The sequence below is a fragment of the Myotis myotis genome, unplaced genomic scaffold (assembly GCF_014108235.1).
Source record: "Myotis myotis isolate mMyoMyo1 unplaced genomic scaffold, mMyoMyo1.p scaffold_m19_p_2, whole genome shotgun sequence".
Classification (NCBI taxonomy): domain Eukaryota; kingdom Metazoa; phylum Chordata; class Mammalia; order Chiroptera; family Vespertilionidae; genus Myotis; species Myotis myotis.
Genome location: NW_023416324.1, coordinates 123,855,720 through 123,862,594, shown reverse-complemented (window position 1 = coordinate 123,862,594; position 6,875 = coordinate 123,855,720). Strand labels below are relative to the sequence as shown.

Here is a 6,875-nt window from a genome sequence, read left to right as displayed (position 1 = left end):
AATTAATATAAAAAATGGATTGCATTTTAATACTCCAATAGTAAACTCTTAGAAAGAGAAATTAAAACACACATACACAAAACACACACACAAAAATCCCATTTACCATTACAATGAAAACAATAAGATACCTTAGAATAAACTTAACCAAAGAGGAAAAAAAACAAAAACAAAAACAAAAACAAAAACAAAGAAAACCTGTACTCATATAACAATATAACACTGAGAAAAGAAATAGAGAAAGATAGGCCTCCCTTCGCCTCTTCCGAACACGTTTCGGCCTGCTGCTGCTGCTGCTGCTGGATTTTTACGTCCGTCATCCCACCATGCAGCGTGACCCTCCGAAAAGAAGCCGGAGAAGAAGACAGAAAAACGTTTTTTTGACGGCCGTGTCCTTCGGGAAGGACCTGCTGGCTGGCGGGGTGGCGGCGGCTGTGTCCAAGACGGCCGTGGCGCCCATCGAGCGGGTGAAGCTTCTGCTGCAGGTGCAGGCGTCGTCCAAGCAGATCTCCCCCGAGATGCAGTACAAGGGCATAGTGGGCTGTCTGCTGCGGATTCCCCGCGAGCAGGGTTTCTTCAGTTATTGGCGTGGCAATCTTGCAAATGTCATTAGGTATTTTCCAACACAAGCTCTAAATTTTGCTTTTAAGGACAAATACAAACAACTTTTCATGTCCGGAGTTAATAAAGAAAAACACTTCTGGAGATGGTTTTTGGCAAACCTGGCTTCTGGCAGAGCAGCTGGGGCAACATCCCCATATGTAGTATATCCACTAGATTTTGCTCGAACCGGAATAGGTGTTGATGTTGGAAAAGGTGCTGCAGAGCGACAATTCAAGGGTTTAGGTGACTGTATTAGGAAAAATAGCAAAATCAGATGGAATTACTGGTTTATACCAAGGGTTTGGTGTTTCAGTACAGGGCATCATTGTGTACCGAGCCTCTTATTTTGGAGTTTATGACACAGTTAAGGTAATTTGGGACTTTAGTATATATTAAATGGTGCGTTTCCTTTTTTAAATTCTTTGTTGTTTAGAGTATTGCATATAGTATTACATATGTCTCCTTCTTCCCCTCATTGACCTCCCTGGCCACTATCTCCCTTTCCACGCCCCCACTCCCCACACATGCCCTCACCCCACTAGTGTCTGTGCCATTGGTTATGCTTATATGCATGCATGCAAGGTCCTTTGGTTGATCTCTTACCACCACCACCACCACCACCACCACCACCACCACCCCCGCCTTCCCTCTGGAGTTTGACAGTCTGTTTGATGCTTCTCTGTTTCTGGATCTATTTATGTTCATCAGTTGATGTTGTTTATTATATTCCACGAATGAGTGAGATCATGTGATATTTATCTTTATCTGACTGGTTTATTTCGCTTAGCATAATGCTCTCCATGACCAGCCACGCTGTTGCAAACGGTAAGATTTCTCTCTTCTTTACAGCAGCGTAGTATTCCATTGTGTACATGTACCAGAGTTTTTCAATCTGCTCATCTGCTGGTGGGCATTTGGGCTGTTTCAGATCTTAGCTATTGTGAATTGTGCTGCTATGAACATAGGGGTGCATATGTCCTTTCTGATTGGTGTTTCTGATTTCGTGGGATATATTCCTAGAGGTGGAATTACTGGGTCAAGGAAGAGTTCTATTTTTTATTGTTTTATTGTTTTAATTAGTAACATGTTCAGTAGATATGTTTACTTATAATTATATAAATCAAAATAAATGATGGAATAAGAGACATTAAAAAAAAGAAATAGAAAAAGATAAAAACAAGTAGAAGCTCTATGTTCATGGATTGGAAGAATTAACATCATTAAAATGTCCATAGTAGCCAAAGCAATCTGTAAACTCAGTGCAATCCCTATTAAAGTACCATCAGCATAGTTCACAGATCTGGAACAAATATTTCAAAAGTGTATATGGAACAAAAAAAAAACAACAACAAAAAAACACACACACACACACAAAAAGCCACAGCAATCTTGAGAAAAAGGAACAAAGTTGGAGAGAGCACAATACCGGAGATCAGACTATACTACAAAGCCATCATAATCAAAATAGCCTGGTATCCTATATAATAAAAGGCCAGCAACCATAACAGCATAAGGACTAGAACTACCAATCAACCAGTCATTATGAGGTGCATTGACCACCTCTTGGTTCCTCCCCCCAGCCTGCAGACTCCGATTGCTGCATGGCCAATGGGGAACCACGGGTAACCGGGGTGGATGGTGGCAGGGCAGGACTGGGGACTGGCGAGTGGACAGAAGTCAGACCTCTTGGTCCCTGCCCCCGGCCCGTAGGCTCAGATCAATCGCCCAGCCAATGGGGAACCAGGGTAAGTGGAGGTGGTGGGGTGGGACTGGGGACTGGCAAGTGGGCAGAAGATGGCTCTGATCACAGGCTAGGCCTAGGGACCCACCCATACACAATTTTGTGCGCCGGGCTTCTAGTGGCACAATAATAGGCATATAGATCAATGGAACAGATCAGAGCCCCCGGAAATGGACCCATACAGTCAATTAATATTTGGCAAAGGAAGCAAGAGCATACAATGGAGTTAAGACAGTCTCTTCAATAAATAGTGTTTGGGAAATTGAATAGGTACATGCAAAAAAAAAAAAAAATGAAACCAGACCACCACCTTACACTATGCACAAAAATAAACACAAAATGAATAAAAGACTTAAATGTAAGTTGCAAAACCATAACAATCCTAGAAGAAAAAGAGGCAGTAAAATCTCAGACATATTTCACAGCAATATTTTTGCTGATATTGCAACAAAGATAAAATAAAACAGAAATAAAGGAAAATATAAACAAATGGGATTATATCAAACTAAACTATTTCTGTACAGAAAAAAAAATTGAAAAGGGAACCCACTATAAGAGGAGAACATGTTTGCCAATGACATATCTCACAAAGCGTTAATTTGGTTAATTTCCAAAATATATAAAAAACTCATACAACTCAACAAAAGGAAGACCCACAATCCAATTAAAAAAATGGGGAAAAGGACCTAAATAGATACTTCTCCAAAGAGGACATACAAATGGCCAATAAACATGGAAAAATCCTCAATATCACTAATCATCAGAGAGATGCAAATTAAAACTACAATGAGGTGTCACCTCACACCTTCCAGAATGGCTACCATCAATAAATCAACAAACAACAAGTGCTGGCGAGGCTGTGGAAAAAAGAAACCCTAGAATACTGCTGGTGGAAATGCAGACTGGTGCAGCACTGTGGAAAACATTATGGAGATTCCTCAAAAAATTAAGAATGGAACTACCATTTGACCAAGCAATCCCACTTCTGAGAATATATCCTAAGAATTCTGAAACACCAATTAGAAGCAATATATACAGCCTGTCCTTATGTTCATAGCAGCATAATTTACAACAGCTAAGATCTGGAACCAGCCCAAATGCCCATTAGTATAGGAGTGCATAAAAAAGCTGTGGCACATACCAATTTAAGCATGGACCTATGAACAAGAGTCAAGGTTCAGTTCCTGGTCAGGGCACATGCCAGGGTTACAGGCTTGATCCCCCAGTGGGGGATGTGCTGGAGGCAACCAATCAATGATATTCTCTCTTCATTGATGTTTCTATCTCTCCCTCTCCCTTCCTCTCTAAAGTCAACAAAAAATATATTTTTAAAAAAGCTGTGGCACATTTACACATGGAATTTATGTGGCTATATAAAAGAAGGACATCTTATCCTTTGAGACAGCCTGGGTCGACCTGGAGATTATTATGCTAAGCAAACTAAGCCAGTCAGAAAGAGAAAAATATCATATGATTTCACTTATATGTGGAATCTAATGAACAAAATAAATTGAAAAATAGGTTCAGAAACATGAAACAGACTGACCAATCTCAGAGGGAAGGGAGGTTGGAGATTAACCATAGAACTTATATGTATATATGCATAGCCCATGGACACAGACAATAGTGTGGTGAAGGCTGTTGTGGCACAGGAGCTGGACAGAATTGGCGGAGTAATCACATTGTAACATATAAAAATGTCAAATCACTATATTGTACACTTGAATCTAATATAGCCAACATATGACTGTATACTATCTATACTTAAATAAATATGCCATCTTCATTTAAAATATTTTTTAAAGTCTTTCAGAAGGGATTTGCACATAAATTTATGCAACCCTTTTATAGGAATTATTTCTGACTTGACTTGATCAAGTATTGTAGAATGAAGTGTAATCCCAATTCCCTTGGCTTAGTACACCTGATAAAGTGGAACTAAATTTTTTGGTTCAAAGCTAATTGTCTTAAATCCTTACATTGTCACTGGACCAAATCAATTATATTAGTTTTCTACATTACATAAGAAGTTACCAGAAATTTGGTGGCTAAAGCAACACACATTTATTGTTTAACAGTTCCTGGTGTAAAGAGTCCTATTTGGCATAATCGGATCCTCTTCTCAGAATTTTACAAGGTTACTATCAAAGCTAGGCAGACTGTAGTCTCACCAGATACTTTAATGGGGAAAGCATTAGTTTCAAGTTTCCCTCAGATTACTGGCAGATTCATTTCCTTGCAGCTAAGGAGATACAGACTCATGGTGACTTTCTCCTTGAAAGCCAGAAGGAGAGAATCTCTTTTGCTTCGGGTCTCTGACTTCTAGACTCTTTTCTAACGGGCTCAAGTTTTAACTAAAATAAATAATTGCCCTTGGTTAATATCTCTTTTAAATTTAAAGTAAATTGATTTGGAACCCTAGTACATCTGCATAACCCCTTCACTTTTGTTTGTTTGTTTGTTTGTTTGTTTGTTTGTTTGTTTGTTTGTTTGAAGGAACAGACTCAAGGAGAATGGATTATATAAGAGTATAGGTCAGTGATGGCGAACCTTTTGAGCTCGGCATGTCAGCATTTTGAAAAACCCTAACTTAACTCTGGTGCCATGTCACATATAGAAATTTTTTGATATTTGCAACCATAGTAAAACAAAGACTTATATTTTTGTTATTTATTTTATATATTTAAATGCCATTTAACAAAGAAAAATCAACCAAAAAAATGAGTTTGCGTGTCACCTCTGACACGCATGTCATAGGTTTGCCATCACTGGTATAGGTCATTAGGAATCATTTCCGAATACTTCTTACCTATACCGACCATGAGAAATGTACTGAGAAGTCAATATACAGGATCAGACACAAATTCAACTAATTATAGCCTTCAAAATTTCTAAACCAAAAGATTTCTACTTTTACTAGTAATACCTAAATCACAGAACTCATCAATTCTACCAATCATGTCTATATTATTATATTCTGACTTTCTTAGTAGCATGAAATAATCAGCATTTTCTTAAAGCCCTCCTTTATTTACTGTAAGCTTCAAATATTCTTGTATCACTATGAGGTATATTTTCTTACAAATACTATTTTCCATTCTTTTATTTTGTTGTTTCCAGTTTTTCAAAATGTTTTTTATTTAAGTTGAAGCTTCAGTTTAATATAAGATGAGTCTAAGAAGATTTAATGTATGCTTGTGTACCAACAAGCACACTTTCTGATTTTTATAAACAACATATGTTCCAACAAGGAAGTGAGTACTTTGCTGTTATATTAGCACAAACTATTTCCAATTTGTATTTGTTAAATATTGACTTACACCAAACATTTTCCTATTGTTTTCTGATTATTTTCCAATATCTTACAATGGTTTAATATGTAATATAAAGATTGATTACATTTATTTTTCTTGGATAGTCAAAAGCCAATATTTAGTTTGACAAGTGATTTTTATCTTTAAAAAATCCTCTGGCCCATCTTTCTGTAATTACATGGAAAATTTTTTTATCTTCTTAATTAAAGTGCAAGCACAAAAGATAAATATGTGGTCTTCAGTATAAACTCTTTCATATTTTTTTTTTAGTTACATAGGCTTTTTAGATGTCTTGATGATTCTCAATGAAATTTTAAAAAACAAAGTCTACTAGCTTAGTTCATGATTCAAATCATTGATGCCTAACAAGTTTAACACACCCAGGATCTGTACATTGTATACTCTTTCTCTATCCCATTCTTTTCTCTATTCCATCTTGTTGTTTGTTTGGTTTTTTGGTGTGTGTTTTTGCCCCTGTATTCTATAAGTTCCCATGTCAATTGTTTCCAATGTCACAGGTTAAAATAAGCAACATTTGCCTTTTTTACAATCCTCTGTTACTAGCTTTATCTAGGTTTTTTTTTTTTCTTTTCTTTGTTTTTCAGGCCTGTCAGGTGAAAAGAATGCTTTACAATTCCCTTTATGCCATGTGTAATTGAATTTTCATTTCTTTTTAGTGTTTTCTCTTTAAGCATTCACTAATTCTTTTTTCTGTGTTCTGATAAATTAATAGCTTCCTTTCTGTAGTAGTAGTCTCCATGTGTTTTACTTCAACTATATCATTTCATAGGTACAATGATTAAGCCCATATAGTACATGCTTCCTAAATAATTACAGTTGTTTGTACCAAAACATTTCCCCAACTTCAGTGAAAATGTAAGATAAAAATCTTACTCAGTGAGAAAATGCTTTGTATCTTGGAAAAGAAAAGGAAGCATGACACATTTAATAAGACAGAATTATTTTTTTTTTATCCTCAACATATTCTAAAATAAATCAAATAATTTTACTACACAAAAAAACATACTGTTGCCATATAATGTATATTTAGTATGGGAATATACATTGCTAAAAACACTATAGAGGAGATGGTGGCATAGGTAAATGTGGTACTTGCCATCTCCCATAACCACATCAAAATTACAACTAAAATACAGAACAACCATAATTCAGAACATCCTGAAAGCTGGCTGAATTGAAGTCCTACAACTAGAGGA

General features: G+C 36.5%; 1 pseudogene; it reads left to right on the top strand.

The window, feature by feature from the left end:
* The first annotated feature begins 326 nt into the window (after positions 1-326).
* On the top strand, positions 327-6,317 carry LOC118675664 (annotated as a pseudogene).
* The last annotated feature ends 558 nt before the right edge of the window (positions 6,318-6,875 follow it).